Consider the following 18,245-nt stretch of genomic DNA (forward strand, 5'->3'; position numbering starts at 1 on the left):
TCGGCTAAACTTGACCTAACAGTTGCCAACAGTAGCTATAAAGCAGGGGTCCCCAACCCTATGCCCGTGGGCGCCATGGTGCCCGTCGATCGATCTAGGTGCGCCCGCTGCTCAACGATAAAATATTTCAGTTTTCCATTTTCCCAATAAATGCTATGCAAATACATACTGAAGTACGCTGGCTCAGTAAAGGTAAAGTACTTGAATAGATTTCTACATACAATTGGAGAAATAGAAAATTATCTTGCAACCAAAAATCAAACATTTTTAGAACTAAGAGATCCTCTTTGGCTAGCAGATTTGTCTTCCATAACGGACATAAGGGAAAAACTAGATTATTTAAACTTGGAGCTGCATGGAAAGGACAAACATAAAGCAAAAATGATAGAGGCTGTTAACTCGTTCAGAGCTAAGCTAGTTTTGTGGATATCACATTTGAAAATGAAGTCTCTTGTGCATTTTCCAAACATGAGAAAATTGATAGGTGACATCAACCTCCAATTGCTTAAAGATCAATTTGCGCTTTCAGCAATTTAATATCATCGAGCCTTTGATAACTTTTTTGTTAATCCTTTTACCAACCAAATAAACGTAACCGTAATAGCAACACACATTTCAGAATTTCTTCAAGTAAAGCGAGAAGAATTGGAGATAGAAATTTTGGATCTCCATTGGATGACATTATCCTCAAAACTATTATATCACATTAGAAATTCTGGAATATATTTGAAGGACTAAATTACATTCTTAAAAAGAGCATCATATTCTCCCAATTATGTAGCGCTGGTCAGCGAAATGCCGTGCCAAACACCACATGCCACTGTATTTTATAATTAATTTTTATACTTCGTATGTTTTGAATGCAATTTAGTAATCGTTTATTTTACACAAAAATATTAACTGCATTCATATGCTAAATTAATTTTTGAAATTTAATTGTTTGTGCACTATATGTAGTGTGTATTATTACCTATGTCTACCAATAATAAATTTATCTTGAAAAAATAAATGGTGCCCGCCATTCGACCGATATTCTGGTATTTGCTCTTAGGTACAAAAAGGTTGGGGACCACTGCTATAAAGAATAGCATATGATTCGCAAAAAAGCATCATTTCATATTACGACGGAGACTTCGCAAAACGGCCGTAATTTTATCGAACGAAAAAAAAAATTTTTTTCAGAGATACCCCTTGCCCTTCCGTTGGCGCCACTTCCACGGTTGATGCATGCCAGACGAATTCTAAAGAAAAAGAATTCATCACCTGAGCGCAGAGTAAAACAGTAACCCTAGTTAGGAAAAAAAAAGAAGAAAAAAAAAGAATCAAAAGATAAATGTTTTTGTATGCAGAACAAGTTTAGTAAGTGAACGGATGAGTGAATCTCCGGGCTCAATGTCAATAATATATTCTAGAATACCAATGTTATCACCGCCACGGTTCGCTTTTGTTTCGTGTCTACAAGTACTGGGCAGGTGAAAAACTTTTATCTGGATAGTTAGGGTGCCGGTGTATTAAGGAAAAAATTCAATAAGTCTGAAATCTCAATCCTGTATGAGAATCGGGGAAGGGTTAGCTATCTTTTTCAGAGACCCAGCACCCAATACATTAAATTCCATTTAGAACAAAATTATCCCTTCGAAAATAATTTTTTTTTTATCCGTTTTTAGAAAGCTATTATCTATGTAAATGTTTATGATTTACTCTCGTTAATCGGAGTTTTTTTAATTGCAACAGCGATGCCAACTGCTCCGGACACGACAAAATAATTTTAAAAAAACAAGTAAATAACTACAAACTAAATTTAGCAAATATTTTACGATTTTTGCTTACTTTTTAAAAGGTATAGCATGACATAACTACTATAAAGTGGTGAATTATATAAGCCTACGAATTATTTAGAAATAGTGGTGGATAAAAATCTACTAAATTGAATTTATTAAACCAAGAATCACAATAGATAAACTACGACTTAAAAATGCTGTCCGGCATCACTATTACTGTGAAAAATTATAAAAAAAGCAAGAAATTGGATACAAGCAAACTTATGTATGGCATGTATTGCAGAATGGACTAGCGTGAAATGGTACAAAGAATAAAGAGGCGGTCAGTCATTCAAATCAAATTTAATAATAATCAAATTCAATCAAATTTAATAATGATAAACAATAAAAATAAACAATATGATGGTGATATATATAGATAGATATATATTAAAGTCGGTCTTGACGTAAAATCCTGTAGATCAAACAGCAAGGGGAAAACAAGAAAAATGGAGTAATTACAAAAATTCTTCTTGCAAGCGTTACTTTTTGTTAGCTTGCTTTCGTCAAAAATGGTATTATACTAAAAGGCAATAAGCTACACCGTCTGGAATATTATTTAAGTCATAGATCTACTCTGAACCGGCTGCGACAAAAATATCGGAAGGACATTAACACCGAACTTTCATCATAGAGTGAAACAATAAGGAAATGCCCTGTTGTTAGGAATAAAAGATAATCAAGACCAAAAAGTTGCTTTTTCTTCCCTCACACTGTAACGATTGTTGTCTGTCGTTGTTGCTATTTAATAACCGTCGTTGAACTGCCGACTCGATTTTGAGTTCACTACTACCAATGCTCAACTCCATAAACTTGAAATGTTGAGCCCAATCCAGAATACAGGGGAACTCTTGGATCAAGAATTAGGGAAAATTTGTCTTCGTTGAGGATTTGTTTGATAGAACTAAACCGCATTTGCATTACATGGAGAGGAAAATAACACGAAAACCTCCCACGGTTAGTCTGACTGCATGGGAACTCTAACCCATGATCCGTCTACTACTAAGAACATTATACGTCAGCAGTGTGATGGATGCTAGTCTTGTGCGAAGTTTCAATCGACCAATCATTGCTGGGATTCGAACATAGTTCACCTCATTTGAAGGAGAACGCTCTCTATAACCTGGGCCACCACGGCTCCATTAGACTTCCATTTCAATTCATTGCCTGCCACACAAGTAATAACTAATCACAGGGATATCTATGCTAATCAGTATCGTGAAGATTGCAGCGCCCTCTTTTAGTCAGGCAGAAATTCATAACAGCATATGAATTATATATCTTATCATTTGAGTCTAGTGGATTTTGTTTCATTGGGCAAAATAAGAAGAAATTCAACATAAATATACAATGAATTAAAAAAATTTATGTTTTTAAAAATGTCTAAAAAAAGTAAAAAAAGTTTAAGTAATTAAATTTTTGTAAAGAAAAACTATTTCATAACTTTCAGAGCTACAGATTTATTAGTAAAGATGACATTTTCTGCCATTAGTTAAACCTAAGAATTTAAGAGGATATACAGAAATATCCTAGCTGTGCATAAAAATGAAAATTGTGTACTGCCGTGCAATCAACGACAGCGGCAACAATTGAGATTTCTATATACTTGGTATTTCTGTTTAATAAGCTAAATTAAATGGCAGAATTTTAGCAGCATTATTTATTTGAAACGCATAAATCAATGCACGTAATGAAATGTGCAATATTATAATGTTATGTTTGCTGCAGAACTAAACCATAAAATACATTCGAACAGAGAGGGGGATGCAAGAATGTTGCAAAAGCGATTCATTGCCCCCCTTCCCAATCGACCCTCTCATGCAACTACAATAAAGGGTCTCAGCAATTTTAAGTAGCATTCCACATATTCACGTACAATAGGAGAGAAGAAAAAGAAAAAAAATTAGTCCCAAGAGCTTTTGTTCAAATAATCGGATTTTAAACGCCAATTTTAATGGTTCAAGGACTTAATCAGTCACGAAAATGAACTATCTCTAGACCACACCATTTTGTCGACAGGTTTTAAGTCACTTTAAAAACTTGACCATCAGAATACGTAAGATAATTTCCCTTTTCGCGTATTTTTAAGCGAATCAAATAATTAAATATATAATTAAAAACTGAGAAGATAAATAAATTGAGAGTAAAAATTAATTTTTTTGGGCGGGGGCAAGCATTCACACCGAACCACGGTTTCATAAATATTTTCCATAAGCTATCTGTGAATTTTTTAATTTATAACTAGGTTCAAATTTTATTCGTGAACGATATTCAGATTTCTAGGTATTCTTATATTTAATTAACTTTTTAATCTAAAATATATGCTTTGACTTTGGATAAAAAAAATAATAATTTCATTCGAATTTTTCCAAAAAAAAAAAAAAAAAAAAAAAAAAANAAAAAAAAAAAAAAAAAAAAAAAAAAAAAAAAAAAAAAAACAATACTATTAAGCATAATTTAAAAACATTCACTTTTATCTAAGTTCTTATAAGTCACAGTGCAGGCCAGTAATAACCCATGAGTTTCTCATGCCTGCGATAATGAGTTTATTAGAAAAATACTGAGTTTCACGTAGAATTTTGAACTCGTAAGAAGAAAACTAAGAAAAACATCGTGAAAGAAGACCTTGGAAGAATTCCATAACTAACCTTGATTAAGAGGAACACCTTCACTGTCAACAAACTTAGTTGTATGCACACGCCATAAACTTGGAATTAGATAAATAAGATGATCTCAATTCCGAACGTGTTCTTTATTATTAACCTCGCCATTGAAGAAGAAAAAATAATCAAAATTACTGGAAATCCAGTAGCAAAATGAAAAAGATTGTATGATTCCAAAAACCCTACACATCATTTTCCTTGTAAATATCGTTTTAAAAAGTAACATATTTATATCAGACTTCTTGTAAAGGAACTCATAATTTTGTAAATTTGTAAAAAAAAGATTCTTTGAAAAATTCAAAGAAACAAGGGGCCTGCTCCGGCTTTTCGTGAATCTAAAGTTACCGTAAGATTCAAGCTTTGTCTCGGTTGCCGAATCTAAAATTACGGTCGATTATTGTTAAAATAAGGCCGAGTTGTTGGAGGAAAATACAAAATTTCTGTCTTTCATGAAGTTTAAAAATTAAGTGAGGATGCCGATGTGAATCTTAAAAATTTTAAGGAAATCTAAGGTTGTTAGATTCAGTATTTTGTTGGTTTGACCCATAATGTTACATCCTATGCATAATTTTATTTTATTTTATAATCGTCGTAGAACAGCCAACCCAAATTTGGGTTTACAACAACTAATGTGCAACTACTTTAGTAATTTTGAACCCAATCCAGAGAACAAGGAAACTCCTGGATCAGTACCCCCAGTGTTATGATTTGTTATGGGAACATAGAGGACTTTGTGTCCCGACAGATTTAACGTGAATCAGTCACCATTTACTACGCGGGGAGTCATCGGCCGGCCCGGGATCGAAACCACGAACTCTTGCACATGGGCCCAGACTATCCCGGCCGGCCGGTAACTTTTGCAGTAAACAAAGTTTACATTTTAATTCCTTTTTTACAAAATTTCGATTAGAATACTCTTTAAGAATATTTCGTGTTCATAACGGTTGCCCTCTGAAATTATTCGAAATTTTTTTTTTCTAGAATTCAACTATTATTCCACATTTGAAATTTTTCCATACGTAATTTTTTTGCTACGTTTTTTAAATTTGCTTCTTAAATTTTTTTTTTTTTTAAATAAAGGGATTTTAATGTCTCACGTAAGCATTGCTCATACATTCCCGCTCTTTGCCAGCAAGAATAAGCAAATCACAAACCCCTTCCCCCCACGTTTAGTGCTTACGTATATTTTCGAACAGCCACTCTTAAAAACTTTTATCCGAAAAATTTTTAGAATTAAATTTATTTAAAATTTATAGTGTCTAGTACTTTTTAAAGGGCAACATTACGTATAGATATTTCTCGTTAATGCAAAGGTTTATTAGTTAGTTTGAAAATTGCAATCAACAGTTGGCGAAAACTGATATGCAAAAGGAACGCAAAAGGATTCACGGTATTACTTACACAGTGATTTGAAACCGCCACTTATCTCTCTGAATCAGGGATTAGTCATTGGCTAAAAATTTTTCTAATGACCTCTTGTTATCTGCGTCGAACTAACTACCGGATTAAGTGCTGATGCGTTCTAAATTATGCATGTTATTTCAAACGCAAGATTAAATTCCTAAAAACCAAAAAACTTTTCCTTTATTAAAAATATTGAAGAATTTACTCAGTTCAGAACTTATGAAATAAATTAAATTTTTAAAATAAATTTTTAATTGAAAAATATAAGATAAGATACCAAAAATAAATTTAAAAAATCAACAACAACAAAAAACTTTGAAATGAAATACATATTCAAAAGTGGTAAGTTACAAATTTCGGATTTGTAATCTTGTAAATAACACATTAAACAGCTCAGTTATATAGAACTTGTAAAACACTTGAGGAGCAATAAGTTATTTAAGCCTAATAAACATTTCTAAACAATATTCGGTCGCGGGAACAAAATGGTTAGAAAAACGGGTTGGGAGGGCCTGCGGTTTAGTTCTAACTCCGCTATAAGACCGGAGTACATGAACATGTACATCTTTCGTAATGAAAATAAGAGATTTCGCAAAAAACCAAGTAAAAAACTCTACGCTAAGGTAGCGAAATACCATTTTAACTTTGACCACAAAATCAAACAAACATTTACAATGAATGTAGACTATTTCTTTAAAGCTGTGGCAAGATGCTTTGCTCTACGTAAAACTGCGGATCTGTGAGCAGAAAAATTTGGTAGATTATAGATTTCGATGAATTCAGCGATAAAGAATGCGGCTTATTATTATTAATAATGTTTAAAAGAATATTATTGAACTTCGGTTGATTATTTATCCTTGTCCACGTTTTTAGTTTGAAGAATGGCTTAAACAGAAAACAACATTTAACAGTTATAAGCAGCGTGCTCGTATAGTTTGTCTACGGTAAGAACTGCCCCCGCCACAAAGCCTGAGGCCGTCTGCTGCTTCGGAAACAAGAATAGCGCATTTCAGGAAGGGTAGCTTCTCTTCATTCTACGCAATAGACCGAAAAAGATTCCCTTTCTCTCGCCGACAAAAATCCGTCTTAAACAGTGACCCCACACCCCTACTTGAAATAGTTATATCTCGCTAAAATAGTCACCGCCATGGGTCCAGACGAATGGCTAGGGAAGTTCTTACTTTAGACAAACTATAGCTTTGTCTTTGTAGCGTAAATCACGGCAACATAACGTAAAGATACGAAGTATCTATAATAACGCGAGCATGCGCAGTTGCTTTAATCTTGCATACGGAAGCTAACGTAAAAGAGCGAAGTCTCTCTAATATATTACAATTACTTCTTTTTTGAATAGTTAAATTTACATGAAATTCAAAAGGAAAATATTATTAATATATCATTACTACTTCAAACTATTACTGAAAAAATAAAAAAATAAGGAAGTACACTGTTATTTTCCTTTAAAAAAGTTCTTTTTTTAAAGAAAAATTTATCGTTTGCATTATTATATTTAAATTACGCTTTACATTACTATCGTTGAAATTGTTTTTAAAAAAAGGTTCGTAATAAATGTTTGCATTGATGGTAACATATATCTTTATGAACAAGATTGCTAATGGTGCGTTATGAGGCGGAAACAATTTTTGGCGGTAATTAATCAAACATCTAAAGGTATCGAGGCAAAGCCATACTATTTCCAAATGTGACATTTTATCATCAATGTGTTCCCCAGTATTGTTTCAAAACTTTTATCAGCAAATATTATTCATGTAAATTTTATTAATCGAAGAATTATTATTCGTTAATTCATTTCTATACGTACAACATAAACGTTTTATAACGTATAAAAACGGTTAAAATTAGAAGAAAATGAATCAACTTCACCGTTCGAATTACTTTGCCAGTTTTTAATACAAATCATTCAAGACTTATCAGCAAATATTATTCATGTAAATTTTATTAACCGAAGAATTATTATTCGTTAATTCATTTCTATATGTACAACATAAACGTTTTATAACGTATAAAAACGGTTAAAATTAGAAGAAAATGAATCAACTTCACCGTTCGAATTTCTGTGCCAGTTTTCAATACGAATTATTCAAGACTCTTATCAGCAAATATTATTCATGTAAATTTTATTAACCGAAGAATTATTATTTGTTAATTCGTTTTAATTAGTAAACGGTTAAAATTAGAACGGAACAAAACGAAAATCAACTTCACCGGTCGAATCAATTTGCCAGTTTTCAATACGAATTGTTCAAGACTTATACCGGCAAATGTTATTCGTGCAAATTTTGTCAACCGCAGAATTATTAATTATAAATTAGTTTGTAATTAACTTCTAATGAATTTCGGTTTAGAAACATTTTTTGAAAAAAATAAATTTGAAACTTTAATGAATATTCAAGACGTTAATCATTTAAACTAACAATGCTAAAAGAAGAAAAAAAATATATGTGAAAATAAATTGTGTTGGAAAAATTTTTAAGAAAATCGGATAAAAATTTAAGTTAAACTAAGTTAATTTAATTTAAGTTAAATTTAAGTTAAGTTAAGTTAAAAATTTAAGTTAAGTTAAAAATTAAAGAAGAACACTATTTAATTTCCTGAAACTAAAAGTTAATAATCGCAGAAAATGCGATTTTTATTTAAAAATACGTAGCTCAGAAGAAAGTTATAATCATAATTGAGGTAAAAAAAATTCAAATTAAGTTTCTTAGCAGTATTTAATTAACATATAAAGAATAAAATTGTTTATTTTTTTTTTTTTTTACATACTGTAAGATTTTTTTATAGTGTGTTTCTTCCAATTTTTATACAGTTGGCGAANAAAATCCACTAGACTTAGATAATAAGATATTTATATGCTACAAAACTATCCAAAAGGTTACTTAAGAGCAGAGTTAGATAAAATGAAAAACTTTCTGCTAACAAAGAGTCTTAATTAAAAAACTTTCTGCGCGCATTGTACTCTTGTAATTAGTTTCAACCTTTTCGTCGCCACCTTATTTTTACGAAATTATTTTAAAAACCATGGATTTTCTTAAAAATGTTTAACCTTCTGCACTCCGAGTACTTTTAAATGCTGATTGATCTACTACACTATAGCATTTAAAATACAGAATAAAGTATTATTATATAATTTTAAAATTCTTATAATAATGTGGTCACTAATTATTAAGGTGTAAATTTTTTTTAATTTTTAAGTGGTGACTGCTTATGGTGCCTCAGTGGAGACATCGGAGTAAGTTCAGTAAAAAAAAAAGCTGTGGTAAGTTTAGTACGAAATAAGCGTAAAAATGAATTTTTATTTATTTTATATATTTATTTATTTATTTATTTATTTATTTATTTTTTTTTTTTTTTGAGAATTCGAAAAAGACAAACTTTCTTTGAAGGGGCGGATTTTTTTCTTTTTAAATAATAGTAAAAATAAAAAAATAATAAAAAATCCGTGGTGGTGCCAAATTTTTCATGAACGATATTCATGCTTTCTTGTATATTAAACAAGTCTGCTTAAAAATGTTACTTGAATGTTGAGCAATATATTGGACGGGACAGCGGTGACTCAGGGTAAAAAGCGTTCGCCTTCAAACGGTAAGAACTGGGTTCGAATCCCAGCGATAGCTGGTCGATTCAAATACCGCACTCGGCTCGCACCGACCACGGTGCTGACGTAAAATATCCTCAGTGGTGGACGGATCATGGGTTAAAGTACCCTTGCCATCAGGCTAACATAGGGTGGTTTCCCTCGCCATGTAACGCAGATCCTGGTTAATCCACGGTTGGCAGGTTTTTGACATGTGACAGTTTTTGACGGTTTAAACCATGGTTTTAACCGTCACGTCAAAAACCTCATACCTGCCAACTCTTCCGGATTTTCCGGAAGATTTTATTTTCATATTTAAAGTGGTAGCAATACTCAGGTTATTCCAATTAACTTTTTGAATTATAATGATAATTATAAATTAATTAGACCACCACTACATATAAATTATTACAATAAATATATAAAAGCATAATATTCTTGGCGCAAGCGAATTTCAACGGGAACAAAATATAAATATAATTTTGAGTCAGATTGTTTTTCGTTTATTCTTATACAACCACTCTGAAAATCCATTCTCGGAAAGAGTGANATATTTCATACATCTAAATTATTACAATAAATATATGAAAGCATAAGCGAATTTCAACGGGAACAAAATATAAATATAATTTTGAGTCAGATTGTTTTTCGTTTATTGTTATACAATCACTCTGAAAATCCATTCTCGGAAAGAGTGAAAGTTGGCAGGTATGCTATATTCATATGTGAAATTTAATTAATACATAAAATTTATATATTTTTTATAAAGGATAGTGTTTCTAAATATGTTCTAGAAAAAATAAATTTAAAATTTTTTTGAAACACTTATATTTTGAATAGTAACCAAAATCTTGTACTTTAGAAAGCTCACATCTTTTGTAATATTATGTATTCATTTTCATGTGTTATTGAAAATCTGCAGTGATATTAAGAAATTTATTTATAACCAAATTTAGTGTATAGTATAGATTATACTAAAAATTAGACATTTTTAAAGATAAACATTAGCAGTTTTGCACATTAGACATCTTTTAAAGAAAAATCTTTTTAATATTCTTTTAAATCTTCTTAATAATCTTTTTAACATAAGACAATACAAATTTAAGTGCTTTCTGTTAAATACACAGAGTAGTTAGTGTCGATTTACAGTATATTCAGCCTATTCATTTACTATGCTGAAAATTTAGTTTATCCAAATACTTGTGAATTTCATTTTGCTGAATACTATATAGTTTTGTTGAATATCTAAATATTCAGCTGTTGAATAATTACTTCTTGCTTTCAAGATATGCATTATTTGTATTCTTAATACAAGTGGGGGAAAAAAATTAAGAGGTAAAAATTGTTTTAAAATGATAAGTGTAATAATTATAAATAAATATAATAAACAATATGAATTATATTTATCATTATTCACAAATATAACTACTTTTAAATTCAAATTAACATACTGGATAATAAAGATATTCGGTATAACATTAAAATTTTTTTTCATACACTTGTATCAAGTTTGTATTTATACAACATAACTTGTAAGTTCCTTATAAATATTAGTTATATGTTCCTTATATGTCAAAAATGCATAGTAATAAACTTTTAATTTTCTTAAGTATCAAAAAAAAAATTTTTTTTTTTTAAATATAAATATTTAAACAATTTTTGTGCAAAATTTTTCTTATCAGAAACTAGAATATAAATTTCTGAGATTTTAAATCTGTTATTTTACCTTAATTTTAAATAAAAAATATTTTAAAACCTGCTGATTGCCTATAGTACATATAATTAAATTTCAATATAATGCATGGCAACTGTTGGTAGTTTTGAAGTTTATATATTTTCTTGGTAAACTTCAGTTTTTGACGGTTTAAACCAGTATTATACCCTTATGTCAAAAACCACTTTTTGACGTCAAAAACCCAACCCTGGTTAGTTCCATCAAAAAAGTCCTCCACGAAAACAAAATTTCTCCCAATACTTGATGCAAGAGGATTCTTGTCTTCTGAATTGGGTTCAAATTGCAAGGCTATGGAATTGAACATTGGTAGTCGTAAACAAAAAATTTGGCCGGCTGTTCAACGACGGTTATAAAATATATTGGACGCTGGGTCTCAAAAGGTTAAAAATTGTGACCTCAACCAGCAAGGCCAATTTGCGTGCTTTTGTACGTAACGGTTAGTATTTAAGAGCAAGGTACGGTGTTTGGATACAGTATTGGCCACCAAATATTTAGGACTGGAGAGTAGGTTTTGCCTTATAAAATGTGATATTTTAAATTAAATTATCATGTTTTTCCTAGAGTGAGTTTTTAGTTGACAAATATTAAGAAACTGGGAGCAATAATTTTAAACTTAAAAAGGAGATATATTAACTATGCAATGTTGTGCATTATAGAAAGACTGTAATCTATGTCAACAGCCACGTTAAAATCTCTGCATGATTTTGAAGACACTTTCTTTCCAAAGAAAAATATCTTGAATTTGGGATAAACGGGGTAAAAAAAAACTCCATGTATTTAAACCCAAATCCCTATACTACAAACACAAATCTTAAGTCTCTCTTCACTCCTATATATTGGATGCTCAGATGCTAGAGAAGCTCGATAGTGCAGAATATTCAGCGAGATTCACGAATATGCACTAGTTTATGGCATTAATTATCTATAAATTGGCCTATAATTGAAAATTTTTTAAACTCATATCAGTGTAGATTTTAGCAATAAATTTGTTTCGGTTTTTCTAATTTTCTATTTACTTTTATTATTTTGGTCTCCGACAAGTTCTTTATATACTACATCTTTTAACATTTCGAAATTCTTTTTATATTTTTCGTAAAAATAGACGCGAGCAAAAATTTTAGTCTGACTAGTATTTAAGAACTAAAATTTTATACTCTTGTTTTAAGGTGTCTGTAATCAATCACTAAAACATTTACATAACTCCCAAAATCCATCATCATGCAGTGATATCTAGAGTTATAAACCTTCAACTCTAATGTGAAAGCTAACAAAAAGAAATTTGCAACTTCTTTATTACAATACATAGACAAACAAATTTTATAATTTCATATGTAGATAGATTTATACACCGAGGTACCTGCATATAAGTTTGTAAAATCATCGCTGGAAGTAAAAATGCAGGGCAATATGTAAATGTACAAAATAATCATTTAAACGTCAAACATTTACCGACATATTTGTTTTGCCTTAGTTTAAGTTAAAAATCAGACATTGTAAATAAAAGATATAATTTATGCAGCAAGGTTAACGGTTATTTAATCTAGATCAGTAATTTTTAAGTTGCGTGTCAAAGACTCTCTAGTTTCCTTTTGACCTTTTCTTTATTTAATGACATTTCTTAACTATATTCTTTATTATTCAACGAACTCTTTTTTTTCCTTCATACAGGTATTTGTTCTTTATCATACTTAAGGCGTTGTTCGAAATACTGCAAAAAATGATAGTACGCTTTTATGTTTCGAAGCTTGCGTTCTTTCAAGGTTAATGTGAAATATGAGTCAGCAAAAAATTGTTTTTAACAGAAGATGGAAAAATATATGCATTTTTTACGCAGATATAATCTCCGATTAGTTAATATTCATGCTTGTAGCTAATTACGATTCTAACATAGCTATCAAAACAAGTGAGGCGTTGTTTCCTACTTATTTTTCCAAGCTGAATCGAGTGAAATTTAGAGAATAGTTAAGACGATGTAAGAGTTTTTGTACATAAAAAGTACTTCTTTTAACATGCACCTGTGTGTATACACTTAACATTGTTACTTAGGTATATTTCATACATCCACAGATCGTAATTTTGTCCTGAACCAAAGAACGGTCAATCTACAATTCAGTGCACCCTGAGGAAACTGATTTGTTATGGGAACTTGGAGGATTTTGTGACCCCTATAGATTTAACGTGCACCAGTTAACGTGCAATACACGGAATAATGTTATTATTCCGAGTAGGAGTATTCCTAAGTTCCATCAAAAAGTCCTCCGTGAAGGCAAATTTTTCTCAATACTTGATCTTTATCCAGGAGTTACCTTGTCTTCTGGATTGGGTTCAAAATTACAAGGCTGCGGAGATGAACATTGGTAGCCGTAAACCAGGGGTCCGTTTAGAAGAAATTATGGTCCGTTAATAGACCCCTCACGAAATATCTTTTCATAAAAACGGATCCTTCACAAAATATTTTAACTTAAAAACGGACCCTTCACAAAATAATTTATCTTTTAATCGAACCCTTCACAAAGTTATATTTATTATTGTTTTGTTATTGGAATAAACCCTTCCCAGGGGGGCAGGGGGGGGGGAAAGAAAGACAGTAGTAAACGAACTAAGATTTGTTTTCAGACGACGCTTCTTCCTTTATTCGTCCGAAATGAATATTCTGCGTTCATCAGTAGAGGCTAAATACCAAATATTTGTGTGTTGCATCTCTAATTTAGTAACAAAAATTGCTGTTTATTTTTGAAAATTTAAATTTTTTTTTTATTATAATTTTACAGTGTCGAGCATAATATTGCATCGATTTACAATTTAAAAACTCTTTTAAAAAGTTTTTTGCAATAACAGGACCCTATTTGCACAAATTCACAAAAGCATGACCCTGGTTGAAAGAATGTGACTTAACGTTTATTTTATATTCACAAATTAAGAGTTATTTTTTCACAATTTTACAAACAACGGACCTTTCACAAAATGTCTGGACAGACCCCTGGGTCGGCTGTTCAACGAAGGCTAGGAAATAAAATAAATACAAAAAAAAAAAATATTTCATTTAACCAGCGTTTTTGGAAGTTGTCTATCCACATATATCGTTATCTATTAAACCTTTCCACCAGGTAATGTTATTAATGTATTATTCCCACAATCCCTTCCTTCGTCCCCCGAAAATTACGCCCCCGTGACGTTTATGGATCATGAGTATGAATACTCTTGCCGTCGAACTAGCCGTGGGAAATTTATTTTTCCGTGTAACTTAAATGTTTAGTTCCATCAAAAAGTTTTCCAGTTTATATCAATGCTTGATTCAATAGTTTCAGTGTCTTCTAGGTTGATTTAAAAGCTCTGAGGTTGATCGTAAACCAAAAAAATGGGCCGGCTTCTCAACGCTGGTTATAAAATAAAAAATTTAAAAAAATTTAATAGCATAGCTATTAAATCAAAGCTTTAATATTGCTCACACTAGTATAAATCAAAATTATCTTTTTCAATGTAATAACATTACTTAATAAATATAACATATATAAAATAATCGATATCACATTATTAAAAAAATATATAAGCATTATAAAAAACATTGAATCATTTATGAGTACATTACATTAACCCTTTTTTTTTTTTACCAAAACTGTATACGTTCAATGTTACAATTTTGAAAATATTTGGCGCACTTACTTTTAAAATGGTAACATAAATTGTAATGGTTGTACTTCAGTCAGTCGAAATTTTTAATTAAAGCAATTGCTTCTGTAATAGCAATTAATTTTAAAATTAGTTTCACGATAGTTTAATAATTAGTTTTACACTCGTTAGTAGGATTCTTTAATGACACCAAAAATTATTTAAAAAAGTAAGAAATTTAATTCAAGTAATCTTTCGGACAGTTCGCACACATATTATTTGAACCTCGGTGAATTTAATATCACAACCAAAATGTAAAGAAGTAAAACATAAAAATTATCCCACGATATGTAAAAACTGCTAAAAAATAAAATTTATCATTTTTATGCACTAATTCAAAAATCAAGTTCAAAAAATACATTATAGCACTTGTGAGTTAACTTCTTTTCAAACTATGAATTTCTAAGTAAAAATCGCAATTTCTGTCATTATTTAGATCTCGGATTTCAGCAAACACTGAAAGAATTCCATTTTTCTCAATTACAAGTCCATAATTATTACAATTTAAACCGCTTGTATTGGAGATTAGATTAGTCATGCTGATCACATTTTCCAAGCTCAAATTCATCAACCAAATAAATTATATAAATAGAATCGTTCATTAAACGATTTTATAAACATTAAAATTGATTTCGAACCACGTGTTTAAGTTGAACAATCAGCTGCGAAGACAGACACAGGAACAGACGATCTTCAAAAATCAGACGAGAAAAAAAAATGAATCAAAATACTTCTTACGGTGAAGAAGCAACTTACCTTGATAATAACCGGCACAATGTTTCATGGCATTTTAAGAAGAAAAAAGTTTTCCTTCTATATTTTATCCTTGTAAAAAAGTTGATTGATATAACTTTTTCGCATAGAATGTTTCGATAACTGATTTGAAGTATATAACTTTACGTTCATTATATAAATCACTGTGTATCACATTGTTTTCAATAAAAATTATTACTCACAAAACAAAATCGAGGCCGACATTTACCGCCGTATAGCCGGTTTTTACATAAAAACTTGTTTTGCTGCGATGACATCCATGATTTTTCTCCCCATCTTTCAATATGGTTGCTAAGTTCCCTTGCACACATTTCTCGCCAAACACGCGGTTTATTGGCGAGACAAACCGCGTGTTCGTCATTTATAAGGAATGCGTGGAATGAATAGAAGAATGGGTTCACAGCATTTTTTTATTTATCTATTTAAATGAAATGAATGATAGTTAATTGAATAGTTGATAATGTTTATAAAAACAACCTGGGTACTTGAAAAAAAATCAATAATATAAACATCTTTAATAATGTTTTAAAAAAGAAAATGTAAGCAATTGATAGTTATTGTCCAGATTTGTCTTTATTTTTTACCTGCGGTTTTCAAGTTCAAGTGCGCTAGCTAATAAAATTAAATCTTTTCAGTAATCATGTTTATAAAATAGTTTTTACTTGGAAAAGTGAATAACTAAAAATGCAATAAATATTTTCCTGCAGTAAAGTTTGAATAAATGTACACATAAAATTTTGTGTCTGTCTCAAAGGTATGTATGAATTATCGAATTGAAGCCTGTTGTCCATTATAACTGATTTTAGTTTTTGATTAATCAATGTTACTTAAATAATTTTTTTCAGTAAAAAACATTGTCCGACATATTAGTTTTATAGAATCAAATGTGTATACTAAAACTAAGTAGGCAAAAAGCAAAAAAAAGATGGTCTAACTTAAGCATGAAAATAACCGCTCTCATAGCGAGTCAAAAGGAAAAAAAAATTAAATAAATAAATTGCTATTTTGAAAACCAACCGGTCAATTCTACCCATCTTTTCTTTATTTATTTCTTTCGGAGACATCGTTTAGTGATAAAAATAAGAACAATGCGCAAAAGAAAAAAAAAAAGAGCCTTTTTTTGTTTACATATATATTTTTTTATTTGTTTAAATGTATTTCTTTTCTTTTCTTGCTCAATAGATTTCTTTTTTTTCTTGCGTTTGCCTTCCACTGAGGTAAACCGGGTTCGAATTCCAGCGAAGGCTGGTCGATACGAATTCCGCACCCGGCTTGAACCGACCACAGTGCTAACGTAAAAATATCTTCAGTGGTAGACAGATCATGGGTTAGAGTCCCGTTCCCGTCACACTAACCGTGGGAGGTCTTCCTTTCCACGTAAATTCGGGTAAGTTCCATCTAACAATCCTCCACGAAGGCAAAATTTCTCCCAATACTTGATCCAAGAGTTCCCTTGTCTTCTGGATTGAGTTCAAAATGACGAGGCTACGAAGTTGAACATTAGCAATCGCAAACCCAAAATTGGGTCGGCTGTTCAACGACCTTAATGCCACTTTTACTTTATGGTATTTCCCCATAGCTCGAAAACGTTTTAAACGAATTGAAAATTTTTGGCACACAATTATAAAATTCGATTATCAAAAATCTCGATTATCCACAAAAAAATTTTTTTTAAATTAATATTCATTATTTATTTTTATTTAAAAATACTTGGAAAAATTTTGAATAGTTAAGGAATAAAAAATTTTTCATCATTTTACAGAGTGTAGTTTTTTATGGCAAAATATAAAATTTGAACGAAATCAGTCGAATAGCTCCTGAGAAATCAAATTAAAAAATGTTTTTTCGAAACTTTGGATAATCGAATTTCATAATTGAATACAAAAATTTTTTAATTAGCTTGAAATTTTTTCAATTATTCTCGAGATATTCAAAATAAACATTAAGGTATCCAAATTTTCGATCGCGATCCTGACCGAACTATTAAGACCATTTTTCCAAGATGCCGATTTTTTGAGGGTAAGGATTCATAATTCGTCGAAAAAAAGACATATTTATCTAGAGAAAGTACGTTTTTGTGCCTGATTTCGAAATTCAAAAATATCGTCTGCACTAATTAGCAGTTTTGAGGCCGAGCTATCGGACCATTAAGATTTAGTCCTGATACATGAAAAATCCGATCATGATTCGGGGTGCTCCATTTTTTATTTTGCGCACGATACATTTCAGCATAATTTCTATAAATGAAATCAAATTTAAAATTCAGAACTTTTTTTTCAGTATGAAATGTTTATTTTAAAATATCTTTAAATGTTTATTTAAAAAAATTTCCGTTTTTTTCCCCCTTCCTTCTTTTCAGCAATACTAACAGTACGATAAATTAATAAAATACGATAAATAAAAGTAGAATTCGCCTGTACCAACTATTACCATATCTGAGGCTTGCGCACAGTACATTAAGAAAGCATCTTAAAGAGGGCACAATTTTTTTAAATATATTTTCAAATTATTATATTATGTATTCTAGATAAATGCTACTTTTTCATACCATAAAAAAATAGACACCTGAAATTAATAAACAGAGT

At 30.5% G+C, this 18,245-nt stretch overlaps 1 protein-coding gene across 2 annotated transcripts in view; it reads right to left on the reverse strand.

Moving 5' to 3' along the window:
* LOC110283197 (beta-1,3-galactosyltransferase 1) overlaps positions 1-15,946 on the reverse strand; it is a 116,386-nt gene extending 100,440 nt beyond the window's left edge. For both annotated transcript variants that reach the window (XM_021148001.3, XM_043042892.2), the window contains exon 1: positions 15,643-15,946. The gene's annotated coding sequence lies outside the window, so the exon portion shown is untranslated. The remainder of the gene's footprint in view (positions 1-15,642) is intronic.
* Between the last annotated feature and the right edge of the window lie 2,299 nt (positions 15,947-18,245).

This window comes from Parasteatoda tepidariorum, chromosome 5 (genome assembly GCF_043381705.1).
Source record: "Parasteatoda tepidariorum isolate YZ-2023 chromosome 5, CAS_Ptep_4.0, whole genome shotgun sequence".
Lineage (NCBI taxonomy): Eukaryota > Metazoa > Arthropoda > Arachnida > Araneae > Theridiidae > Parasteatoda > Parasteatoda tepidariorum.